The following is a 15,440-nucleotide window of genomic DNA, read 5'->3' on the forward strand; positions in this document are numbered from 1 at the left end:
AGTATATAGAAAACACAGACGAGAAGAAGGGACAGGATAATATGACATGTGTTGAGGTTTCGGGAAGTAGCTACCAAGGTAGCACTGGGAGTTCTAGTGCATAGAAACTGTAAGGAAACGTGTACAACAAACAGCCGAGGACGCTGGGTGCAAGTGACTAGTACAGGAGAGGAAGTTATGACGGATCGCATCACATCACTCAAGCTGGTGACACTCCTGTTACCCCCACCCCCACTCCAAAGAAACTGAAGGAATGTGCATTTCGGCAGCAGAACTGTTTTATACGGTACGAGTTATTTTCATAATTGTTATTGAACGCATTATAGTTGTTTCTCGCCTCCTAGCTTCCAAAATTTTGCTCTCTTTCCCATCTTTCGTCTGCAAATTCTTCTTTAACACAGCCTTTCAGATTCCGGCTTCCCACGTTGTTTTAGGGCGTTCTTTCGCCTTCTTTTTCTTCTTCTTCTTCTACTACTACTACTACTACTACTACTACTACTACTATTAGATGGTTTCTGTTGCATCTGCGGCATACATGATCATGCTATCTCCGACTTTTCCTTATACTGTATCCATTACAGTAGTGCCCAGGTTCATTCTCTCTTACATGTGTCTTCATTTTTAATGTTATCACGAAGTGTCAGCCCACAACCACTCCAAAATCTCGTCTGCAGTGACATTAAATTCCTCTTAATTCTGTCGGTTATTTCCCATGTTTCTGTTCCATATATTGTTATAATTTCTGCAACAGTTGTGGTCTAGCGGTTCAGGCGCTGCAGTCCGGAACCGCGGGACTGCTACGGTCGCAGGTTCGAATCCTGCCTCGGGCTTGGGTGTGTGTGATGTCCTTAGGTTAGTTAGGTTTAAGTAGTTCTAAGTTCTAGGGGACTTATGACCTAAGATGTTGAGTCCCATAGTGCTCAGAGCCATTTTTTTGCAACAGTTTTCAGTATCTTAATAATCATATTTGATCTTATGCATAAAACTCCATTTAATTTTTTTGTTTCTTGTCTACCTTGACCAATGCGATTCTTAACATCGCTTCTAGTGGATCGTGAACCCATCTTTGTTAATAATGACCCCCAAACATTTATAAGCGTCCACAGACTTTACTGCCCTAATATCTAAGTCTTGACACCCTCCATGACTCAAGTTTTTCTTTTTCTGTGAATTAATGGTTAAACCCTGTTTCTAACATTCTCTGTCCTACTTTGTAACCACGTAATCCATATCACGTCATCCTCAGCAAAGATGACATGGTTATCAACAGAATGCTGAGCGAAGAGTTTGTCAGCATTTAAACAGACAATCATACTACGACATGAACGTTTTCATAACCTTAAGGAAGAATTCAAGTTTATTTTAAATTATGTAGGCGCTACCGCGCATCCTTTGGACGCTATAATCTGTGGTGTCAATTATTACACGTTTTAAATTTGGCATCACGTTTTGCAGTAACTTTCCTTAGAAATGCCGCTTAACCGTAGCTTCCTCCCCCCTTAAGGCTATACTTTACAACCACTTATTCTCAACTTTTTTTTTTTTTCCTCGTTACGTCGCAACGGTCAGATTTGGAAGTCCATCACTGGCAGAAAGCACTTAATGTACTGGTTGAGACGCGCCTGTAAGCATACTAGGTCTGGTGGCACACACGGGGAGCGCACGGCAGCACGGCCGAGTTAATTGTGGGTGTAGCGGTGGGCGTGTACGCCGAGGTGCGAGGGCGCGGCCAGCGGTCAGCGCACGCCGGCTTCCGCCGCGTCTGCGTCCGCGTGCACGCACAGGCACGCAAAGCCGCCGTCCGCCCACGCAGCGGCGTGTCTGTGCGTGCGACACGGCGATGCGTCGCTTCCTTTTGTCCATTCATACGGCCCGTCGCCATGACGCGCCCAGCCCACCACCTGACACGCTGGCCTCCTTCCCAGCCGAGGTGTTGTCACCAAGTTGTTACTCTCAGCCGCCAAAAATTAAAATTACGTAATTAATTTTTTGAAAGTTTTATTTAGCCCAGATCGTATGATATACATATGTGGACGACTGGTTTCGGCAAATTGTAATTGCGATCTTCAAATCCTTAACAGTCACCAATTTAGTGCCAGTGTATGTGGTGCACTATCATCTAGTCCTGAATACACACGAATGTAACTCGCTGGAGCAGACGCATTAGCGTCACCTTATACCGGGTGATCAAAAAGTCAGTATAAATTTGAAAACTGAATAAATCACGTAATAATGTAGATAGAGAGGTACAAATTAACACACATGCTTGGAATGACATGGGGTTTTATTAGAACCAAAAAAATACAAACGTTCAAAAAATGTCCGACAGATGGCGCTTCATCTGATCAGAATAGCAATAATTAGCATAACAAAGTAACACAAAGCAAAGATGATGTTCTTTACAGGAAATGCTCAATATGTCCACCATCATTCCTCAACAATAACTGTAGTCGAGGAATAATGTTGTGAACAGCACTGTAAAGCATGTCCGAAGTTTTGGTGAGTCATTGGCGTCAGATGTTGTCTTTCAGCATCCCTAGAGATGTCGGTCGATCACGATACACTTGCGACTTCAGGTAACCCCAAAGCCGATAATCACACGGACTGAGGTCTGGGGATCTGGGAGGCCAAGCATGACGAACGTGGCGGCTGAGCACACGATCATCACCAAACGACACGCGCAAGAGATCTTTCACGCGTCTAGCAATATGGGATGTTTTTTTTTTTCTAATAAAACCCCATGTCATTCCAAGCATGTGTGTCAATTTTTACCTCTATATCTACATTATTCCGTGGTTTATTAAGATTTCAAATTTGTACTGACTTTTTGATCACCCGGTATCATCAAACTGAAATGTACCACATGTGCGGTTTTATCATTTTATCTTTGGCTCGACGCTAATGCCTCTGCTCCAGCGAGTTACGTTCCTGTGTATTCAGGATTAGCTGACAGTGCATCGCTTACAGTGGTACTAAATTGATGAGTGTTAAGGATTTGAAAATGACAATTAAAGTTTACCTAAAGTAGTCATCCACATGTGTATTTCATGCAGTCTGGACTAAATAACATTTCTCCAACCAAAAGATTACATTTTTCATTACAAGAGATCACACTCCTGTCGACGATGTCAGATAATTATAACTATTTTTTTGTTCATTTGTAGCTACGTTCTTCAGTCCAGGTACACACTGAAATCCGCGAGTCACAGTACCGTAGCACGCAGCTGGAATGCCAACCCCTTGATAAAGTGGACATTGGCTTCTCCATTCTCTTTTCGCTCCTGTATCGGCATGCTGCGGTACTATAGCTCGGCCACACCAAAACTGCAGACGTGTACGTGGAAATAAATCAAATTACGAAATTTTATTTTTTTCGGAATGATAATTAAGGCTCTAGCGCTCAGTGATATGGCGGTGGGGACAGTGAAGCTTTCTGCTTATTACACTCGTGAGGCAGCTACACCTCTGAATTACAGTGACGTGTCCATACCTACGTAATGCGAGAAATCTGCTTTTGGAGTGCAGGGCTTTTGTGGATTAGCGGGGAATGGTATTTCATAAACACATAAATAATCTATTGAGTCGCTGGACAATCGTACTGCTACCGAAATGGAAAACGACAGAAGACGGAAATATTGAATTCGGTCTTCCAAAACTGTTTAACCGCTGGTTATAATATACTGTCCTTTCTTTCAACCACCGCACGAACAACAAAATAGCAGCTCTCGTTACCCATTGTGAAGCCAGGCCACATTTTGCAGATGTTGGGCATAGTTTTGATGAACTAAAGCCTATAATGGTGCTTATTAAACTGATAACTAGGAAACTGGATAGAACATGCATATTGCACGAGCAACACACTGAAATTTATAAAGGTATAATATGAATATTTCAAGAATGCGTCGCTCAGAAACATACTCCACAGTATCAGACAATTAACGACGAAGAAGTGAGGATTCAACATCAAAGCTTGTAAGAGACATGTGACAACGAATTTAAAAAAAAAATCCAAGCTGGTAATGGTTAAATGTATACAAAATTTTTATTCCATAATGTACACTTTGTGAGACATCCCCTCAAGCTGTACTTGACAAATACTTTACTTGGATTAAATTGTTCACACGACCCTGGTTTCAGGATATAAATCCCATGTTCAAGCGCGTAAAAAAAAGAGAAAAAAAAAGAAACAAGGAAAACTAAGAGGGATTCTTCATAAAATCAATTAACATTAAAAGGGCCCATACAAATGTGAACATCAGGTTATACATTGATTGCCTACGAGAAATTCGCACCAGTCATGTAACAATTGCAACAAATTCATCGAGTAGCATGCGAGATCCCGTGCGGGTGAGATATGAAAAGTTTCTCTGAATCAACCAGTACCACAACGGGTAAACGAAGTTACCGGAAAAAAGATGAATGTAACTGCACATAAGCACACATTATCAGACTTACTTAATATATGAACCAACTGCGAACGACTATACATGTCGTATTGGTTAAGAAATTAAATCGACCGGCCTTGTTGGGCTTCCACAATATGCAGCGGGCTGGACACTTACATGGTAAGCTACTTCTGAGGTTCACAAATTTAACATTAGGGTGGTAATATGTAGTTATTTTCTGTTATTTCGTGTAGGCCCCGTTCATCCGGTTTGATACTGGTTGATTCGGAGAACATTTTCATGCCTCATCGCACTAGATCGTGGCTGCTGCTTGGTGAATTTTCTGCAGTTTTTATATGACTGGTACGACTTTCTCATAGGTAATCAAAGTGCAACCTCATGTTCACATTTATATGGGCCCTTTTAATGTTAATTCATTTTATGAAGAATCCCTCTCATTTTTCATAATTTCTTGTAGCACCTGAAGACGGGATTTACATCCTGAAATCCAGCTCGCGTGTACGATTTTATCCAAATAAAGGATTTGTTAAGCACACCTGGAGCGGATTTATTCATTATGAAAAGTTTTTATACCAAACTCGTGATTCGTTGATATTCACGTTTTGATTCTTGCTGAAAAGAGCTTGTGGTCTGAAGTAATCTATTAACTGTCGATCTAATGTTTTTTTTATCATTCTTTGAGTATAATAGGCTGTGGATTATCGATAATTAAACCAAAGCTTCCATAATATACAGGAATTCTCGAACGAAATTTACGATAACCTGCAAATGCCCAGCATCTCGTAAACAAATTTTATGTTTGAAAAAGAACGGTTTTTGGTTATTGTACAGTTACCATGTACTAGAGCGTAACGTATATTCTGAGTTATGGAACGTGCAACTGACGAACAGTGTCAGCTACAGCGCCGTAAGGCTGTAAGGCGAACAGACTGCAAAGGAACGCAGACCTGATGGTCAGTTCATGGCTACTGGCACAGTCCCCGGTGGCTTTATTCCTTAAGTAAACGCGGACGTGGAAAATTCCAGACGAATGCAGCAGATGAGCGCAGATATTCACGAGGCGGAACCGCGAGAGCAGGAAGCAACGGGACCCGCGGTTATTAAGAGATTCGCGCAGGTTCCGGCTTGCGCAGCGCACAAACCACTCGGCGCTGCTCTAATGAAGGGCTGGCGCCAGCTTTCCAGGGTTCGCACCTCATCTCGTCCCGGCGGCGTGAAGTCAGTGTTGCGAGGGCCAGCATCACCCTGTGATAAACTGCATTTCATTATTTTGGCAGCTGTGAAAAGCTGGGTAACTTTCTGCTGTAACACGTAGTTGTCAAGCAAAGAATGACTGGGTATTGAACAACGCTGCACAACATTTTAAACATACTTATGCTATCTGTCTGACCTTTATTCTGGCGTACATTGAGGAAAAATTTCTGAGAATGTAAGTCAAGAGCACACCGTTGATGGAACTGAATCACGAACTGTGGTGGAACTTGAGAAGAACAGAACCGAAAGGTTCGAGATGTGGTGCACCAGAAGAATGGTGGAAATTAGATGGACTGATAAGAAATGAGTCTTTCAGTAGAATCGGCGAGGAGAAGAAGGCGTGGGACGATAGGACAAGTGTTAAAACATCAGAGAATGATTCCATGGAATTAGAGGAAGCTATGAACGGTAAAAGCTGTGAGGGAAGACAGGGAAGGTTTTTGGAATACTTGCACTAGGAAACGACGTTTTCATGGTTTTGCCTCTGAAGATTGACATGCAACTTAAAATTTTAACAGCTCAAGTTTAGACTTTGTTACTTATGTCACTGTTCACAGCTGACACTTCCATTGCTATAAAGTTGAACCCAGCCGTACAAGGATATCGTTACCTAGACCTGATATCTATGTCGTGGCATGGCATCGAACAGTTATGTTTGACAGTGGCGTTACACCGAAATTTCTATATCATCATGAAATCTTTTACTACCAAAGCGGAAAAATAGAGTGAACGCAACCTAATTGTTAACATTAGAACATGCATACCGTGTTGCAAATACTGGATTCTGTTTCTAGCTCATAGTTTTGAAATTTGTTTCCTTGTTTGAAAATCACCGGTAATTTTCCTACAGTTGCACACACGTTTGGCCTATATAACTGGCATCAGTCCGTTGTCCAGTTTTACAGTACGTTCTACGCTTGTATGTTAAGACCTTTCTGCAGATCCAATATGTCCTCTATAGGAATCAACATGGATTCTGCAAACAGTCTGTTCGTCCACGAGACGCAGAGGGCAGTAGACATCGGCCTCCAGGGCGATGCAGTGTTCGTGGACTTTCGATACGGTTTCGCACTCTCGGCTAATGAATAAAATACGGGCACTGTGTTGGACAGAAGTGTCTCTAGAAAGAAACAGAACCCTTTTCAAATACATATTTTCAGTCCAAAAATAGCTTCGGGGGTTCCCTGAAGGGCGTATATATATAAAACGTATTGGATATTGTTTGCGATGGTGTTGCTGCACAAAAGGGAAAATGCTGAAAGCGGTCCCCATGTATATATTTTTACTTCGCCTTATAGGAAGGATTTTGGGTAGCTGAGTTCTAACGGGAATGAAATTATTTATTCAGTCCTGAGTGCTAAGTCGTCTAAATTCAATGAATTTTCTATTTATTACTAGCCCTAATTTCGTTCCTAGAGAAACAGACCTGCACGTCGGATATTAATTGCTAATCTTCAGAACGACCGATCAGGGATCACAATTTGGTAACACATTTAGTAATTTTCTCTCACAAGGTACAGAACCATTCGCAACTGGAACGGGAGAGAAGGGAAGTTGAACTGCCTTATACCTCTCCCGGCCACTGCGAGCTTGTCACAATTGTGCAGAGTAACACTGGTGCGGAGATGGAGTGTGTTGACACTTCTGCGTAACCCAAAACGCTTGAGGCAGTTTTTTCCTTTTTGCAAAACAACACAAAACAAAAATCTAGCACTCAAATCGGGATGAAATAGTGTACTAGTATTCAGTGTCAAGTTACAAAAAACGTAACCAATGAAGCTGCTGTAAGACAGAGACGACCGGAAGATAGAAATGCCAGGAGTGAACAGCAGCAGTGGAGCATGGTGGCACTGTATCATCTCGCCGTGTTGTTTTGACAGCGGCTGCCGGTTTTCCACCAGGTTCTCCGTGATCGACATGGATCTATGTGTCGACTGCCCCACTTTTTTTATTGTGTCCCTAGACGATCTTTCCTAGAGAAAGCTATGTCCTGTAGAACGAATTTTTCATTCTCCAGCCGAGTTGTGCTGGTATGAAACTTTCTGACAGATTAAAACTGAGTGCCAGGCTGGGACTCGAATCTGGGTCCTTAGGGACTGTGCGGATAAGATTAGATTAATTACAGCACGCACAGAGGCACTTTTCCCGCGTTCCATTCTTGAATGGAACAAAAAAAGCCCAAATAAGCAGTACAATAGGACGTAACCTCTGCCATGCACTTCAGAGTGGTTTGCAGACTACAGAAGTAGGTATAGATGCAGATTTTCGCCTTTTGCGGGCAAGTGCTCTACTAACTGAAGTACCCGAAGACGTTTCACTACCCCGCCTCACAGCGACGGTAAGAGATGAGGTACTGGTGGAAGTAAAGGTGTGAGGCCGCGTCGTGAGTCGTTCTTGGCTAACTCAGTCGGTAGAGCATTTGCCCGCGAAAGACAAAGGTCACGGGTTCGAGATCCAGTCTGGCACACAGTTCTAATCTGCTGCGAACTAGCCAGATCTGTTACGTTGCCATTTACTGGCTGGTCCTAACCGCCAACCATCCCCCATGGATGGGCCCCGAGCTCCTGTCGTCCCTCTTCAGACAAAGGAGATTCTCCAATGGTCACAGTCATCTTGGTGACCACCGATAGAGGTCTAAATACAAAGGTGTTCCTTTAAAACTAATACGGTCCAAATTTACTCTTGTACAGAGGGAATAACTTTCAGTAAATTCGATTTCCCTTTCGTATCGGCAACTCACAGAAAATCGAGAGGCTATATTTTTTATGTCTAGCTTAATCCCCCAATAAGATACATGTATTATCACAAATTGACAGCGGTGTACAAAGCGCCCTCAGCTACAAATTTTAAGACGACTATCAAGGTATATATGCAGAGATATATGTATAGTGACCAAAATCGTGACGACCGGAGCGCTTGTTGCGACCACTGTGGCTGGGCATACACGGCGCGGCGGACTACGGCACACGTAAACACGCTATCGCGGCCGGGACTTCCGAGCGGACGCGACCCTGTGCGCGATGCGCTCGCCGTAAAAAAAAGGAGCGACGTCGCCCCGCCGGACACGTAATGATATAATTTGGGAGCGGGCGGGCCGTGCATAATGACACGCGTGTGGCCTGTACGTGTCCGCCGGCCGGTTTCTTATTTGCTCCGCGCTCTGCCCTGCGCCCTCGGCTTCAGCCCTCAGCGCTGATGAGCGGCCCACCGCGCCACGCACTGTGTAATTACGGCCTGCCCGCCACAAACAAATGAATTACGAGCCGAGTCGCGATGCGGCCTGGCGTTCGGATCCCGGACTGCTGGGGTGGTCGGGTGGCCGCCTCTCCGTAGCGCGGAAGAGGGCGCGCGTCGAGCGAGCCAGCACGGGGGTTTAGCTAGAGTGAGGGGGCTACGGTATATTCATCAATATGCAGCGCTTGACTTCAAAGCATACAAATCGTAATTAGCTGTTGCCTGTCATGAATAAGATGCAGGACTGACCCCGTTATTCATTATCGCCTCGCCCTCACAGGGGCCGAGAAAGCGTTCGTGGGCGAGTAGCTGGTCGAGTTCAGTGACGTCACAGCATGGAATTTTCACGTTCCACAGCAATCCGTAGCGTGTAAGACCGAATAAGCCAAGTCACGTATTTGCTTCTTGTAGAGATACGTGGGCAATGACATGCAAGATCAGTTCTGTGTCACAACCAGCACTTTAGAGACGCGATATTGCTTTTGGTATTTTCAGTTGTAGTCCATATTTGATAGGTTTTTATATTTTCACTTACGCTCTATCAATATCGGCTGTTTTAAAGCACCAGCGCAATGAGATCTTCGAAATCTCTTCGTTATCATTACGATTTAGGCAACGGCCTTGCCGCAGTGGATACACAGGTTCCCGTCAGATCACCTAAATTAAGCGCTGTCGGACGTGGCCGGCACTTGGATGGGTGACCATCCAGGCCTCATGCGCTGTTGCCATTTTTCGGGGTGCAGTCAGCCTCGTGATGCCAATTGAGGAGCTACTCTACCGAATAGTAGCGGCTCCGGTCAAGGAAAACCATCACAACGATTGGGAGAGCCCTCCTATCCGCATCCTCATTGAGGATGACACGGCGGTCGGATGGTCCCGACGGGCCACTTGTGGCCTGAAGACGGAGTACTTTTTTATTATTACGATTTGTTATTGTAAAGTGATGAGAAACGTCTTATTGATTGGTGAAGAACTTTCATATTTGGGTGTTTTCGTATTATAAACTTGCGTGTTATGAAAATATATGCCGTTTCAAGGCAACAGCTCATTGAAGATTTATTTAATACGCGTTTTCGTAGTAAGATTTGTTATATAATAATATATCAGCGATTATAACTCTCAGGAGAGCATAATAAAAGACATTTCAATCTCTGTCTTCCTCTACAGTTTTTACCCTTACAGTTTCCTCTAGTATCGTGGAAGTGTTTCTCTGATGTCTAACAGATGTCCATCCAATCCCGTCTTCTTGTCCGAAATTTCCATATATTTCTTTCCTCGCCTTGCTTTATCAAAATTATTTTTATTCACCTTCGCGTTTTCTAGAAGGTCCTTGCGACTTTCTCACTAATTTTCTAGAAATACGTTCCGTAATATTCGATGTGAATGGAAATATAAAAAGTGCTCTCACTCTCATGAGCGAGTTTGCTCTATTTTCTCAACATTTCAGGGAACATGGACAAGCGGATTCCAAGACTGCTTTATGTATCACTGCACGATTCTATTGAACTTCATTACTGATTTTTTCATTCATTCAAAAAACGTTATATACCTTGGGATACATAATTTCTTTATAAATAATGTTTATTATTGTGTCACGAATCTCTCTCTCTCTCTCTCTCTCTCTCTCTCTCTCACACACACACACACACACACACACACACACACACACACACACACACGAAGTACAGAAAATGTACCAATAATATTGCAGTAAATAAATATTTGCTATGGGTTTATGTACAACGCTTATGTTTTATTTGCAACAGTTAAGCTACATCTTCCAGGTACTTCCTTTCATGGTCGCCAGTCCAACTGAGGAATTTGTCGTATCATTGTACCAACTTTCCAATACCCTCGTCATAGAAGGCTGCCCCTATGCTTTCTGCCAGTTCTCTATGCTAATCTGCAGTTTGTTGACTGTGCCAAAATGTTGTCTTCATAGCCAGCGGTTCATGTGAGCGGAGATGAAAATCAGGGGGAGCAAAATCCGGATGGGTGATCAAACACTTCCCATCGGAAACTAAGCAGGAGCGTCCTCATTTTGACCCTGCAGTCTACGGCCGAGAATTGTCAAGAATAAGGAAATGCATTACAGGTACATTGTATGCGGTGCATGAAATGAGACGAAATATCTCACAGGTACTCATCCTTAGCGGAACACACTATTTAAGAGGCATTTTTGCGTGCTCACTGTGCGCTCAGAACTGAAAAGAGCAACTTTACGCGATCGGCGGGCATACTAGAGATAATGTCTAACACATCTATGCAAAGCTTTATCGGATTTTCATTGTGGTTTCCATTTCGCGGTCGATCGGACCTCTCTCTCCGAAGAGCCCTCGTAAAGTCCATAAATTCTTAGAAACATACGTTCTTGCTCTGTTTTCCTATATGCCGAGTCTCCGCTGCCGTGATAAGAAATTCTGCAAGAATCCTCCTTGATGGTCTAGACTTGAACCTTGGTATCACCGAAATTCTTCGTTGACTACAGAGATATATTCGTATGGTGTGAATGCATCCGCAACCTAGAGGGTAATGGTTGTGATGTGACACGCCCACTTTGATCTTCTGAGCACACATTATGGTGGATTGGGAAGTGGACAGTTGATGAAGATCATGTCTACGTGCTACCTCAGAAGTATCTGTGTGGACATGGAACAGAAGGAATGGTCAATTGATGAGAACGTCCGTGTGGAGATGAGATGCGTCGCTTTATTTCTGTTCTGAAGACGTCCGCCTTGTGACGAAATGAGACTCCCAAGACTCGACCCTTGAGCAGGTGTGATTTTATACCCCAGATCAGAGTGGGTTTAGGCGCTTCAGTCTGGAACCGCGTGACCGCTACGGTCGCAGGTTCGAATCCTGCCGCGGGCATGGATGTGTGTGATGTCCTTAGGTTAGTTAGGTTTAAGTAGTTCTAGGTTCTAGGGGACTGATGACCACAGATGTTTAGTCCCATAGTGCTCAGAGCCATTTTTAGAGTGGGTTCAAGTACCCCACAAGAAGGTACGAACCGGCGAGTTGTTTAATTGTGGTAGCTTCTTGACAATATAAGGCTGAAATGTGAAAAAAATATGTGTGAAATCTTACGGGACTGAACTGCTAAGGTCATCAGTCCCTAAGCATACACACTACTTAACCTAAATTATCCTAACGACAACACATAGACCCATGCCCGAGGAAGGACTCGAACATCCGCCGGGACCAGCCGCAAAGTCCATGAGCTTAAATGTGAAGCTAAGCGTGGGGTGATGAGCTCGCACGGCCTTTAAGATTTTGCAACGTGTATTCCGTTGATAGTACTAAACCACTATGGTACAATAGTTCAGCACATTGTGTGTAGTATAACAAAGGGATGTGAGATACATACATTACTTCATCGCACTACAAATCTGCAATAGCGAAAGAGCAACGAATATTTTGGAAATTTGTGGTAAGTGCCTGTGGGACCAAACCGCTAAGGTCATCGGTCCCTAGGCGTACACACTACTTAATGTAACTTAAACTAACTTATGCTAAGGACATCACACACACCCATGCCCGAGGGAGGACTCGAACCTCCGACGAAGGTAGCCGCGAGAGCCCTGACAAGGCGCCTTAGACCACACGGCTGCCCCGCGTGGCAGCAACGAATAAAGAATATGCTACCTCTTGTAGTAATGTTGTCTCTATATCGATCCATATCGCTATAGTTCTTTTCTTCTGTGTAGTTTTTTAATTTGAATCTATGGTACAAAGGCCATATATTTGAAACTCATGTCTTTCACTCATAATCTTGCAAAACAGTGACTAATTCATTTCAAATTGTAAAAAAAGAAAAGAAACTCAACTCAAATGTAACTGAGTTACAGCGAAGTCTCAGAACAAAAATGAGCAAGGGTTGCAACAGTCTGGCTTGATGCAGCACATTCGCCAACCCTAAGACCTCTGAGTATGCCGCATTTTCGTTGGTCGCGTCGCGAGGCGCAGATCTCCACACTGGCTTCATTTTGTCTGACCACAGCTGCGTTTACTGCCGTGACCTCACCGCAAACACTTGCGGCACTGACCTCATGGGCTTCTCGCGCGTACATTGTCACACTGTTTGGCATATGTAAATCGTTGCTCGTTGACACAAGAAGAAAGTGCCAGAAAATCTTGCAGCAGTGGCAGAAACACGATTTGCTATAACAAACCTAAATTAGCACTTAAACTAAATCCGTGGATGAAACTCGGACAAAAATATTCAAATGTGCAATAGGCACGTGCGTCCGCACTGAGAAAGCCGCTACGAGATAAAATTGCCCTGACTGCAAGATGCCAGTTCCTCGCAATCGAAATTAGGCTTGTCGAACGGAGGATGGTAATCCTGTTGGAGGCGCAGCGGTAAGAATGAGAGGGTTTCGCTACGGTAGCGGGTCTGGCCGGGCCGTTTCCTCAAGTTCCGTAAGACGCCAGCACGGCGCTGCGGACGTGGTCGCTTGTAACGACCTGTGTCACGCGATGCTTACCCAGGCCACCTGAGGAATGCCAGCCCAAATAGCACGCACCTGGCCGCGGACGCCACCCCCACCTAGGAAGCAGCAGACGCTAGAATACCAAATCGGAAAAGCGGATGGAAAGTGTTCTGATCCGCCACAGCTGACACTGAAGTAATATGAACTTCTTTCCTTGTCTTTTTTTTTAATTCTGCAAATTTCCGTTTTTATCTCTCGCATAAGTCCACATAAGTGATACACTGAAGAGCCAAAGAAAGTGGTACACCTGCCTAATGTCGTGTAGCGGCCCCGCGAGCACGCAGAAGCGCCGCAACACGACATGGCATGGACTCGATTAATGTCTGAAGTAGTGCTGGAGGGAACTTACACCATGAATCCTGCAGGGCTGACCCTAAATCCGCAAGAGTTCGAGGAGGTAGAGGTCTCTTCTGATATATCCCAGATATGCTCAATAATGTTCATGTCTGAGGAGATTGGTGGCCAGCGGAAGTGTTTAAACTCAGAAGAGTGTTCCTGGAGCCACTCTGTAGCAATTCTGGACGTGTGGGATGTCACATTGTCCTCCTTGAATTGCCCAAGTCCGTCGGAATGCACAATGGACATGAATGGACGCAGGTAATCAGACAGGATGGTCAATACGTGTCACTTATCAGAGTCGGATCTAGATGTATCACGGGTCCCATATATCTCCAATTGCACACGCCCCATATCCTTACAGAGCCTCCACCAGCTTGAAGCCGGCCGGAGTGGCCGTGCGGTTCTAGGCGCTCCAGTCTGGAACCGAGCGACCGCTCTGGTCGCAGGTTCGAGTCCTGCCTCGGGCATGGATGTGTGTGATGTCCTTAGGTTAGTTAGGTTTAATTAGTTCTATGCGACTGATGACCTCAGAAGTTAAGTCGCATAGTGCTCAGAGCCATTTGAACCAACCAGCTTCAACAGTCCCCTGCGGACATACATGGCCATGGATTCGTGAGGTAGTCTCCATACCTGTACACGTCCATCCACTCGATACAATTTGAAACGAGACTCGCCCGACCAGCAACATGTTTCCAGTCCAATGTCCGTGTTGACGCGCCCAAGCTAGGCGTAAAGCTTTATGTCGTGCAGTCATCAAGAGTACACAGTGGACCTTCGGCTCCGAAAGCTCGTATCGATGATGTTTCGCTGAATGGTTTGCTCGCTGACGCTTGTTGATTGCCCAGCATTGAAATCTGCAGCAATTTGCGGAAGGGTTGCACTTCTGTCACATTGAACGATTCTCTTCAATCGTCATTGGCCCTTTTCTTGCAGGATCTTTTCTCGGCTGCAGCGACGTCGGAGATTCGATGTTTTACCCGATTCCTGATTTTCAGCCGACCGCGGTGGTCTCGCGGTTCTAGGCGCGCAGTCCGGAACCGCGCGGCTGCTACGGTCGCAGGTTCGAATCCTGCCTCGGGCCTGGATGTGTGTGATGTCCTTAGGTTAGTTAGGTTTAAGTAGTTCTAAGTTCTGGGGGACTGATGACCATAGCTGTTAAGTCCCATAGTGCTTAGAGCCATTTGAACCATTTTGAACCTGATATTCAAGGAACACTCGTGAAATGGTCGTACGGGAAAGTCCCCATTTCATCGGTACCTCGGAGATGTTATCTCCCATCACTCGAGCACCGACTATAACATCACGTTCAAATTCACTTAAATCTTGATAACCTGCCATTGTAGTAGCAGTAACCGATCTGATAACTGCGCCAGACACTTGTTGTCTTATATAGGCGTTGCCGACCGCAGCGCCGTATTATGCCACTCTACATTTCTCTGCATTTGAATAACCATGCCTGTACCATTGTCTTCGGCGCTTCAGAGTATAATTCACAACTTACTTAAAAAATGTTATGACATATTTACGGCGAAGCACTATTGACATAGTTCAGAGGACCACCGTTTACGACAGACTGCGGGACTGTTCTAGTGTCAGCAACCTATTAGTCCCGCAAGGACCGCTAAGACAAGTGACATCAGGGTTTGTACGGAAGCATATACAGAGTCGGTTTTCCCTCCATTTGCGAGTGCAATAGAAAATGGAATTGCAAGCG

General features: G+C 44.6%; 1 protein-coding gene and 1 pseudogene across 1 annotated transcript in view; both read left to right on the forward strand.

The window, feature by feature from the left end:
• The window catches only part of LOC124803368 (protein disconnected), a 607,629-nt gene that overhangs the window by 220,071 nt on the left and 372,118 nt on the right, over positions 1-15,440 (forward strand). The gene's annotated exons all lie outside the window — the stretch shown is intronic.
• Positions 9,506-9,622, forward strand: LOC124803827 (annotated as a pseudogene).

The sequence above is a fragment of the Schistocerca piceifrons genome, chromosome 6 (genome assembly GCF_021461385.2).
Source record: "Schistocerca piceifrons isolate TAMUIC-IGC-003096 chromosome 6, iqSchPice1.1, whole genome shotgun sequence".
NCBI classification, from domain to species: Eukaryota; Metazoa; Arthropoda; class Insecta; order Orthoptera; family Acrididae; genus Schistocerca; species Schistocerca piceifrons.